Genomic DNA, 12,327 nt, shown 5'->3' with positions numbered 1-12,327 from the left:
TACTACACTGAGCACCTGCGCCTCTGTGGGGAAAAGACAGATTGTTCCCAGAGCTTAAAAGAACAAGCACTACCAGTGCCGCCGCCGCCACTGCTACTACAGAGTACTCAACATTGGGGGAAGCTAAAGGTAGGAATGCACACTGACTTGAGCAACTGCTACAGCTGCTATATAGTAGATTTGGGCACACTGCTAAAGATTATTTCAAGGTATGGATGGGTGGATCTGCCTATTTCCCTTCCACATCACTTTCACATGTGTTCAGTTGTAAATCTGCTCCGTACTATGTTTGAATAATCTGTCCCTCATCCTCCTCCAAAAAACCACCCATAACTATGGTGACCCTGCCCTCTGCTTGCCAGCACCTCCTCCCCGCCCCCACTGCCCCCTCCATAAGACATGCTGCTGCTGCTGTTGTTGTTTAGTCGTTTAGTCGTGTCCAACTCTTTGTGACCCCATGGACCAGAGCGTGCCAGGCACTCCTGTCTTCCACTGCCTCCTGTACTTTGGTCAAACTCATGCTGGTAGTTTTGAGAACACTGTCCAACCATCTCGTCCTCTGTCGTCCCCTTCTCCTTGTGCCCTCCATCTTTCCCAACATCAGGGTCTTTTCCAGGGAGTCTTCTCTTCTCATGAGGTGGTCAAAGTATTGGAGCCTCAGCTTCACAGTCTGTCCTTCCAGTGAGCACTCAGGGCTGATTTCCTTAAGAATGGATACTGTCAGGGGTTCAGGAGCAGAGGCACAGGAAAGAGAAGAAATAGAGAGTGAAGGGGAGGAATCAGAAGGAAATATGAGCGAGGACGGCGGCCCGAGATCTCCGAGTCTTTCCAGTGAATCGGAAGACTCACAGAAAGGGGCGCCAGTGGCCAGAGCAAGGGGGGACCCAGGGGGACACCCCAGGGAGGAGGGACCCGAGGAGACTCAGAGAGTAGCAGTTGGAAATCGGGACCAGCTTCCCCAATAGAGAGCAGTAGGGAGGAAGGGTGCCAGGTATCGGGATCCGGCAGCCCACCGCAGGAGGGAGAGCATGAGTCAGGATTGGCCACACCTCCGTCGGGAAGCGAGGAAACGGTCAAGAGGAAGGTGGAAGGTTGGGCGCGCGCGCCAAGTTCAAATACACAGGAAGGCGGCACAGTAAGCAGCCCGGAAAGGGAGCCGGGTCCCAAAGCCCGCCGGAAGGAGGGAGAAGGGTCCGGGGGGTCTGCGTCAGAAGAGTCCAGAAAGGAAGAGACCCAGGGGGGCAGAGGGACCCAGCGAAGAAGGGAAAGGCGGAAGAGGTGGAGTAAGGCTAGGGTATTAAGTTGGTGTACAGGGGGCGGAGAATCAGACGGAGCTTCGCCGGTCTAGCTTCTAAGACGTAGAGATGCACGCTGCGGCTTGAAAATGGAAACTGTAACTCAATAAAGACTTTTATACAGCATTGCCGGCTAGCGTGGTCCTCTGTGAGCTGGGACCTGAGAGCAGCTCTGACAGATACGTTTGATCTTCTTGCAGTCCATGGACTCTCAAGAGTCTCCTCCAACACCATAAGACATGCTACTTGCTGAATTTTCTGCCCATTGAAGAACTCAGCCCAACCCAGCCCTTCTTTTCTGCAGCTCACTTTGCACCCCATTTTCATGTTTACTCTCATGTCCATGCCTTCTTCTCCCTCCTTTTCTTTCTTCTTCTTCTTCTTCTTTTTTTTACATCCCCCCTTCCTCACAGAACACCCATATGGTAATATCCTGGATCCTCCTCCTCACACACATTGTAGCTGCTAATTGCCCTTTTCACCTTCTGCCCAATCAAAAATCCACCATTCCCTCCTATTTGGCAGCCCCCCACCTTGAACCCTCACTTTCATCTTCACCCTCTTTTTCCTCCCGCCTTCTCCCTCCTTTTCTTCATTCCCTCTTGCACATGCAGACCACTTCACCTCCATATCTCCTCTCTCGTGTTCTGCAGTCCCTTTTGCACGAACACACCATTTTCACTCCTCCTTGCGCAAGGACTGCTGCCATTTCCATTCCTCCTCTCTTCCCTGTTCTGTAGCCCTCCTACTTCTGCAGATATATGTTATGTTGGGCGGGAATCACCAAACAATTCACGTCTGTGCAAGACCTTCATGAGGCCTTCCACCTGCACAATGGGACTTCCACCTTTCTCCTCCCCCTGTGCCCCCAACATCCCTGGATTTGGCCAAAGAGGCCAATCTATGAAGAGGACCAAAACAAATTTCCTGCTCAGGCCCTTGGTAGTAATTTGGTTCTGGTCGGAAACTGAAGATGGCAGTTGAGAAACTGAAGAGAGAAGGATGTTGGTGGAACCATGCCTGATATCCCACATTGACTCCTCCCTTAAACTGGCATATTTACCAGCTGGCAACCCAGAAGTGGCTTTTTGCCCTTCTTCGAGTCTTGCTGTAAATGCACCCTACCTGGACTTGCTAAGGTTGGGTGGCATAAATTCCATATTAGGTGTACAGTGGTACCTCTGGTTAAGTATTTAATTCGTTCCGGAGGTCCGTACTTAACCTGAAACTGTTCTTAACCTGAAGCACCACTTTAGCTAATGGGGCTTCCTGCTGCTGCCACGCCGCCGGAGCACAATTTCTGTTCTCATCCTGAAGCAAAGTTCTTAACCCGAGGTACTATTTCTGGGTTAGCGGAGGCTGTAACCTGAAGTGTATGTAACCTGAAGCGTATGTAATCCAAGGTACCACTGTATAAACATAACTTAGCTGGATTTCTTTCCTTTCCTTTCCTTTCCTTTCCTTTCCTTTCCTTTTCTTTTCTTACATATCCCTGACATTAGCAATATCTAGAAAATGTTGTTTTGTTTTATTCCAATTATATAACTTACTCAGTTTAAAACTCAGTTTAAAATAGACATTTTTGAGCTGACTTTTCAGAAACTTCTAGATTTTTGACATATCTCTTGTAAATTGGAATAGGGCTTCAGAGGAGAAGCAGATGATCTTGCAATCTGCATGACATGTCCTGAGGGGGTGTGCTGTACAGATGGAAACCCCGCAAGCCTTAATATTGCTTCCCAAACTGAGAACAATTAGCCTTTCTCATTCTGCCAAAAGCAAATTCTCATGGGATTTTTCAACCAAAGAAGGTCTCTTAAAGGGAGATATTAACAAGGTAATTATTACTCTATCTAAAGGATAAAAATAAAATGATTACATCTCTTACTTATAAATAAATCTAATATGTATTTAAGAAAGTATATTAGTTATGCGATTAGACCAGGGTTTCCCAAACTTGGGTCGCCAGCTCTTTTTGAACTACAGTTCCCATCATGCCTGGCCACTGGTCCTGCTAGTTAGGGATGATGGGAGTTGTAGTCCAAAAACAAGTTTCCCAAGTTTGGGAAACCCTGAATTTTGTTGGGCCCTCACAAAGGCTGGCTTCTTGTGCATTAGGTGTCACTGTGTTCAGGTAAAGCTCGTCAGAATATTTGCAAACCAGCTGTGAAAAGGTACAACAGCTTTTCTAATGAGCCAGGCCCAGCACAAAGGGTGCCCAGTTGTCCCCATGCTTCTTCAGTACACTTGTTTGCTGTTAGGAGACAATCCACCTCCACCTCAAAGGCTTACTTTGCTCAAATGTGCTTTGACTGTGACAGATATTGATTGCACAGCTTCCGCTTTGCTCCCAGAACTGGGACTTTTGAAAAGCGAAAATAAAAACAGTCAAACGTGGCAATGTAACAGGTGCTGAATACAGTTACAGAATGAGCACCAAGGCATGACACCCATCAATATATGAACAGTATATATAAACATATGTGAAATCTAAGGCAATGAACATAAAGGCAATAGAGGCTGGATTTAGCACGTGTTAAAAATTAAAAACACAAGCAAATTTCCAAATGTAGAAGAAACAGTTTATGGAAGCAAGGTTTGTTCTGCCTGTGATAACAGAGGAGCAACATAGCTTATAGACACACACACAAACACACCTGTAACATATTTACTCCTTTATACCTCTCCCACACATTCACAGAGCCAGTGAGGGCCGCTGGGGGGATGCAAAACCAAATGGCCGTGCTTTCAAGTCTCCTAATAATTCATGACAGGCAACGATGGACAGAAACAGCCAAACAGTAAAAGTCAGATGAATTCAACTCGCTGGATTCACTTATTACAAAATGGGACTGTTAATATCCATTTAATGAAGGAAGCTATCATTCTGGGAAGAGGTCATTCTCCTAAGCGGATGGCATCAGCTGAGCTGATGGAATGGGGTGATTTGGCTTATGGGGAGAGGGAGGGCTGAGACTCTGAAAATTATAGCATCAGTTTAAAATACAAGTGGCAGTTAATATCCTTCTTGCATCACAGGTATAACTGAGGGAATAGCATCACCTCATTACCAGAGGCCACTCCAGAAACCTTGGAAATATTCTTTCAAGAGGCCTTCATTGTACCTGAAGAACTCTGAAACCAAAATTCAATTTAGGGCCAAATTCTATTATTTCCTTCTTCATATTCTCCAAGTCAAACAAACTTTTGCAAATAGAAGTAATTAAGGCAGAATGGGGAAAGATTATGGCAGGAATAGTATCAATTTCAAAAGAAATATTGAAGAACAAAGAGTGACAGCAACCCCAACATTAAGTTAGTTTGGGCCACATCTGCATTATAGATTTAAATCTTACCACTTTACATAGTCAGGGCTCATGTTGAAGTGGGACCACGCTATTAGCCCAACCACCCCCACTGCCCAGTATTTTTCTTGAAGCAGCCATGTGCTGCAGGCAGTTGTCTGCAGAGAAATTCCCAATCATATGTAGCCCCTCCATGGACATAGATGCTCATGCTCTGGAATTTTATTTTATTTTTTGCAAATGACCTCACACAATGCATGGTTGTTGCAAGAGGACCCAAGGGTGGAGAGTGGGGCTAAAAATGTGGCTCCAATCTGCTTTCAACAGAGATTTGCCCTGTGCTTAGGTAATGCATGGGCAGAACAATATTTATTCATGAATCCACCCATCCTTTCCACATCCCATTTGGCTGGTAGCACATCAATGGCGTAGCGTGGGGGGTGCAGGGGGGCCCGGCCGCACCGGGCGCAACATCTGGGGGTTAGGGTTAGGGGGTGCAAATCCACGGGTTAGGGGGCACAAATTACTTGCCTTGCCCCGGGTGCTGACAACCCACGCTACGCCACTGTAGCACATAATCCTTTTAAAAGAAAAAGAGAAAAATACATTGCTGCTTATGGTACACATGCAAACACAGGTAGACTTTTTTGTTTTGGTTCAGCTGCCATCTCTGGCCAAAGTGGGATTTCATGTTTTTGTAGTTTTACAAAACCAGGGGAAAAAATGTTTTTAACACAGCTCAGAACACAGCATGAGCTACAATGTTTCAATCGTATCACATTTAACAACAGCAACAGCAACAAGCTATTATTACACATGTAAGACTCATAAATTGATGACTGCAGTATCAAATGATGGTTCACATGTGTAAATGGAACAGAGCAGATACAACACCACAGGCATATATCACTTCATACAGAATACTTTTCAGTGGAGTCTGTTCACATAGACAGTAGTTCATCATCAGAAAAGAAGTCAAGCAATTGCATATACACACACACACACACACACACACACACAGTGGTACCTCGAGTTAAGTACTTAATTCGTTCCGGAGGTCCGTTCTTAACCTGAAACTGTTCTTAATCTGAAGCACCACTTTAGCTAATGGGGCCTCCTGCTGCTGCTGCTGCACCACCAGAGAAAGTTCTTAACCCGAGGTACTATTTCTGGGTTAGCGGAGTCTGTAACCTGAAGCGTATGTAACCCGAGGTACCACTGTATGAACTAGCTACAGGTCAACTCTTTGCGCTCAACCTCCTGCTTTGATTATGCAATTACATAAACCCTTGCAATTGCAATTGCAGCAGCCCACCCTGAATATTGATTTAGTTCTCAACCTTTGTAGATGACAGCAGTAGAAAAAGCAGTCAACGTTCTGCCTAAGACTTTTCTCTAATGGTTCTTCCATGACACAGTGCCCTTCTCATTTTTAAAAGGACTCTGCCTTGCATAAGCAAGGTCCATGTAAAACTATGCATTAACTTCCCTGCTTTATTTCTTTATTTTGATGTTATTTGTCTTTTGTCTGAAAGTCCTCAAACTGCTGCAATAACATAAGCTGTGGGTCCAGCTCCCTACTAAAAGCATCTGTGCTCCATGGGTCCACCTTTCTCTTTTTTCAACTCAGTACAGTGGTACCTTGGATTAAGAACTTAATTCGTTCTAGAGGTCCATTCTTAACCTGAAACTGTTCTTAACCTGAAGCATCACTTTAGCTAATGGGGCCTTCTGCTGCTGCTGCACCATGATTTCTGTTCTCATCCTGAAGCAAAGTTCTTAACCCAAGGTACTTTTTCTGGGTTAGCGGAATCTGTAACCTGAAGCATATGTAACCTGAAGCGTCTTTAACCTGAGGTACTACTGTACTTTGCACAAGCATTTGCTAACTTTCCAGAAAGCTGAATCAAGATCTAAATGCCACATTCAGGGTGTGATCCTGGCATTCTCAGGATGTGAAACAACAGCCCCCAAATACACTGGCCCTCCCTGCCAGCTTCCAAACTCACTTGGGTTACCACCAGGAACCATTCCCACTCATGCTCCCTGTGCTGGGATCACAATATGTAAGTGCTGAAGCACATCTGCTTGAGGGTTTAATATACTGTGTAATTGGAAAGAGAAATCCAGACCACAAAAGAGAGAAAAGATACAGCTCAGTTTTATTAACCCAACCACACATTTCAACCACAACGGAAGATAGCTATTCAACAATGATAGCTCTCTGCTTGTGGGTTCAGTTAACACCTTCAGAAAAGGGGACGAGCCAGTCTCTTAAATTTTCAGATGGAAGTGAGACATCCTTTTCTGGTCAGTCCAGGGCAAGACTTCACTGATGGAATGGGCAGAAGATATTGGAACCTCCTTAATCAGGGACTTTTGGGGCTCATCCATACTGTTGGTCAATGCAGATAGGAAGCTTCCTCTACCTCCATTAATTCTCAGATGGCTGTAGTGTTGTGGGTTTGTGAGGTGGGGGGACAAGTTTCTTGGTAATGGCCCCCTAAGTATGGGTTGTTAAGGAAGTGGCTCTGTGCCAGAGGAAATATGGGTGGGTCCTCTACCCTCAACTGTCTGGTAGTCAGAAAGACTTAAGCAGAGTTGAGATGTGTGAGCTAGAAGCCAGAAGCAGGCAGTAGGCTGGTGAGCTGAGAGACAGAGCCTGATTTCTGTTGGGATCCCAAGTTGTGGCCATGGGAGAAGCTAACCCTATTGGTATGTTAATGCTTTCAACCCTGCCATTGTAGGCTCAGGTAGTATATATATGTAAATAAATCATATATCATAAAGACACCAGAGTCTCTGCTGTCCTTTAATCCAAGGAAACTAAACCCTGGGTAAGCACCTGGAACCCCTGGAATCCCACACCGCTTAGAGATTGGGGTGGTGTGGAACACTATGATACTTTCTTCCAAACCACTGCCTTTCCACATGTTCCTCTCCGTTGGTCCTTATTTTCCCATACTCTCTCCTTTTTGGTGTATCCCTGGTATGAGAAAATCTGGACTGAAGGACTGGAAGTGTGTGAGAGCAGTGGGCACAGAATGCTAAGTAACTGTGGGAGGAGGAATGGAAAATATGGAGGACAGAAGTGCAACGGAGTGTCTGAAAACTTGAACAGAATAATCCATTTAACAACAACAACAACAACAACAACAATTTATTACTTATACCCTGCCCATCTGGCTGGGTTTCCCCAGCCAATTCTGGGCGGCTTCCAACAGGAGATTAAAAATAAATTAACACATCAGTCATTAAAAAAACTTCCCTAAAGAGGGCTGCCTTCAGATGTCTTCTAAATGTCAGATAGTTGTTTATTCCTTTGACATCTGATGAGAGGGCATTCCACAGGGTGGGAGCCACTACCGAGAAGGCCCTCTGCCTGGTTCCCTGTAACTTTGCTTCTTGCAGTGAGGGATTCACCAGAAGGCCCTCAAGCTGGACCTCAGTGTCTGGGCTGAACGATGGGGGTGGAGACGCTCCTTCAGGTATACTGGGCCGAGGCTGTTTAGGGCTTTAAAGGTCAGCACCAACACTTTGAATTGTGCTTGGAAATGTACTGGGAGCCAATGTAGGTCTTTCAACATTTTGTTGTGCAGCACACAACAGAACATAAGAAGCACACTGCTGATCAGACCAGTAATCTAGACTGCTGATCTAGACCAGCATTCTCTTCTCACAGCAGCCAACCAGAGGCCTGTGGGAAGCCCACAAGCAGGACTTGACCACAACCACACTCTCCCCTCCTGTGGTTTCTAGCAACTAGTATTCAGAAGGGTACTGTCTCCAGCAGTGGAGACAGAACATAGTAAACAGTGCTTCTAACCCTGATGGCTATCACAGCAATCTTCCCCTCATGGACAGCAATGCAAGGATCAGAAAGAGGGCAATGAGGGTAAGAGCATCATGGGAATATAGTTCTTCATCCGTTTCACCTGATGCACACTTCTTAGGAATGTGTTCCTTAGCATGAGAGTCACCATCAGGCTCTCTAATAGGTATGCATGTTGTGTCATGGAATTCTACTCAATATTGATCTAGAGCAGAACTCTGACATATAGTTAGCAGAGTAAAAACTTAAATATGTTGCAGGAGTCCCCCAAAAATAGACCAGAGGCATTTGTATTTCATCCAGCAGAGCTTTACTGCTACTGAAGGCAAATGAGCATAATGGTCACAAATCCAATACATTCAGAACTGGCACTGTCCATAAGAAATCCAATTGCAGCAGACTTAACTTAAACTTACAATAACTTACAATAAGTCTAAACCTTAACACTAAGCATACTCTGTACAGAACAGCACACCAGAAGGACTGTACTTAGGTACCCAGAGTTATTAGGTTACAACTCCATGACCACTGACCATGCTGGTTGGGAGTTGGAGTCTAACAACATCTGGAGGGTTGCATATTCCCCATCCCTGGTATATCTGATGTGGAATCCTTGCATGATTAACATCCCGGAAGGGTGGCATAGGAATTAGAATCATAGAGTTGGAAGTGACCCCAAGAATCATTAGCCAACTCCCCGGCAATGCAGAATATGCAGAAACCTTGATGCTATCAGCACCACACTTCCCAAAATATTTCTTTGCATAAAACCATCAGTAATCCAGCACTGAAGATATAAAAATAACCAGGAACAAAAATCTGGATATTTTTTAAAAATAATAATAATTAAACAATAAAATCCAAGACAGAATGAAGTAAGGTCTGTCAAGCTACCTACTCGTACATTTCCTCCTTTACCAAAGATTCTCCCCTTTGATTTTCCCCGACTACTTTTAAAATCTCCAGTAATGGCACCTCCTTAGGGAGACCTACTCCCACTTCCTCATAAATCTCACTGTCAGGGATATTTTTCCCCCTGACATTCCGCCTCAAGCTTCTGTTTACTTGAAAAACCAAGGGATGAAAACAACAGAGAAACACTCATCTGAAACCTCAGCAGAATTGTCTTCGAACAGAACTGCGTCTTCCCAATTTTCTGGGAGGCATCAGCACTTCTTTAAATAGCCCTATTAAGATGAGAATTGGCAGAGACTATTCTTTGGGGCAGGATGTATGTGTATGCATGTATGTTTGGGTGGGTGAGGTGGGGGCAGGCGAGGAGAGGAAGAAAATGTAAAGGCGGCCCTTGGAGAACACAATAGATGCAGTTGCAACAAAGTGCCCTAAGGCAGGTAAGTCAGCAGGGCCAGTAAACAGGATCAAGGTCAAGACATAACCATCAGTACTCTGTCTAGAGCATAATGCAGACTTCCCTCCGGGCATCATTTATTCCAAAGAACATTGTCGGCTGGACAAGGCCACAAACACAAGGTAAGGAATTCCCTGTTGACTTTGGGATCACACATAGAATGACCTGGTGGTTTCTTTCTCTCTGTGTAAGTTTTGTTCAATGGACAAATAACATCTCAAAAGCCATCTGGGGAGAATGGGGAGAGGAAATGTCAGTTAATATTACAGTAAGCAAAGTTTAAGGAAGAAATTGAATCCACAGCAATGCGCCAGAGCTACTTTCATGTCATGGGTGAAAATGTTCTGTCTCCAAAGGAATGGGCTGGTGCACACATTACAAAAGGCTCCATTTGATGCATCACCACTGCTCATCATGGAAAACAAAAGCTGTGAATGAAGCTTTGGTTGGATGCAGCAACAGGTTTTCTACAGCATTTTTTGGAACCATGGCAGCTGAAATATGTGGCTTTGGCATCTTGGTCATTGCCACTAGAAAGTTGTGGCTATATCTTCCGAACACTGGATTTATACTCTGTACAAATGCACCTTCAGAATTTGGTAGGATACACTGTGTGGAGTTTTCTAGAATAAGAACAATCATTCTTAACTGACTTTAATTTTCTCTGACTCACATGCAATGGGCAGTATTTAACTGCTGGGTCCCATCAGCACAAGGATTTCTGCTTGTGAAGTGGGACTCCCCCCTTCTCCCTACATACATTAGTCAACACTGCATGTTTATTATGAGAAATTTGCAATAAATGCTGATGAATTTTCAAGAGGATTAAAAAAAAAAGCAAGCTGCACATGAAACAGAGAACTGGAATTGACAGCTCCTTCCACCCTTACCTGCGAATAAGTAGAAATCAATGAAACTTCCTTCTGAGTGGACATGTATAGCATTGCTAGCACACCAGGGAGAGGAGTTAAGAAAACCAAACGTGGGCAAATAGGTTTAATTATCAAATAATAACTTGAGGAGCTGCAAAACATACCATGCAGTCAAGATTTAACCAATGTAACCAAATCAAATTAAGTCTATGCAGGTGTTCATTAACAGATGGTGGTAATTTCTACCCCATCACCTGGGCAAGTTAACAGCCACATACTGGCTGTATGTTTCTTAAGACTCCTCCCTCTCCATTGTGTGGACCTTGGCTGTAAGAGTGTAACAGGCAAATGGTGGCTCCATTGGCCAATGTTCACCTCAATGTATCTGTTAGGCCAAAGGGCATCCCCCCCCCCAGCACCTTCAGGCCATGCTTCACAACAGTGACTAAGGGATGCCTATAATTCAACACTGTCTCGGGTAAGTGCTCCATTCCTTCTGAGATCTTCTCACCTGCTTGGACTGCATGCCAATTAGCCAAACACCAGCTGACAGTGTGGAGCAGGCAAAAAAAAGAAAAGACTCAGAACCAATAAGGGTCATCCCAAAAAATTCCTACTCAGCCCCTTGAATACTGGTGAATAGTTCACACTACAAAAGGGAAGGAGGCAGGGTGCCAAAGTGTGTGGGAGTGTGTGTGTGTGGGGGGGGAGTAGGCTTAAATAGCCCATCACCACCCCACCCTCAGGCCATAACATTCTCGCCTCTCCTCTTCTTCCAGTGGAGGAGGGTTGTAGCAAATTTGTCCCTGTCCCATAAAGGCATTGTCCTATGAATCAAAACAGATCTTCCTGGTCACAGAAACAGGACTTAGTATAAAATACCCATAATGACTTTATGCATCCTTAGCTCTGTCCTCTCAAGTATTTAAATAATATAATGAATGAGTGAAGGGGTTCTAAGGACTCACAAATCACATACCTTTGTTAATAGCATGAAAAGTAAGCATTGTATGTTTTATTGTCCCCTCTTCCCAATGTTTCTCTGTTTGCTTGCGCATATGAACTGTAAAGATTACTTATGAAGATTTAGAGTAGTGTAGCAGCCTCCTTAAATCCAGAACTCACGCTCTGTGACTTTATAAGTCAACAGCAAAGCATGTAATGCAGCTCACTAGTGGATTATTAGGAACTGCTGGGTTTTGGATTGAGCAAATTGCAATCTGGAACACTACAACTGAGATTTTTAGGCTATTTTCATAAGAAATGCTTTCACAGGAAATCATCATCTCTGTTCTTTCTGAGAACTCACTCTTTGACTATGTTCCCAAGACCAAGGGTGGTTCTACTATGAAACTAATGAAGCTTAAACTTCCGAGCCCCTAATCCCAGAGGGGTCCCAGAAGTGAATTCAGTCCACATTGCTTTAAAATTTTGAGTCTACTAGACCCAATTCGAATCACATGACTCAAAAACTATAAGGCATTGGAAGAGTTTATTCACACCAGAGACTTTGACATGTGAGATAATCCAGAACAAAAACAAAATCTGAGATGTAGTAGTTATTTTTCTTTTTTTTTAAAAAAAATGTGGTGATCTTTCATGGAACAACCCACTTAAAGAAGATAACAGTGGTTACCAAGACCTTGTTGCTGGT

The 12,327-nt window shown here is 44.3% G+C and overlaps 1 protein-coding gene and 1 long non-coding RNA gene across 6 annotated transcripts in view; both read right to left on the bottom strand.

The window, feature by feature from the left end:
* LOC309527916 overlaps window positions 1–6,443 on the bottom strand; it is a 241,439-nt gene extending 234,996 nt beyond the window's left edge. The window contains exons 1-2 of the long non-coding RNA XR_014217432.1: window positions 6,347–6,443; window positions 5,616–5,729 (exon numbers count right to left, since the gene is read on the bottom strand). This is a non-coding gene — a long non-coding RNA (uncharacterized lncRNA). The remainder of the gene's footprint in view (window positions 1–5,615; window positions 5,730–6,346) is intronic.
* The window catches only part of LRFN2 (leucine rich repeat and fibronectin type III domain containing 2), a 274,266-nt gene that overhangs the window by 228,686 nt on the left and 33,253 nt on the right, over window positions 1–12,327 (bottom strand). The gene's annotated exons all lie outside the window — the stretch shown is intronic.

This window comes from Podarcis vaucheri (genome assembly GCF_965113315.1).
Source record: "Podarcis vaucheri genome assembly, chromosome: 3".
Taxonomy (NCBI): domain Eukaryota; kingdom Metazoa; phylum Chordata; class Lepidosauria; order Squamata; family Lacertidae; genus Podarcis; species Podarcis vaucheri.
The sequence above is the reverse complement of the archived record's forward strand: the minus strand, read 5'-3'. Positions and strand labels throughout refer to the sequence as shown.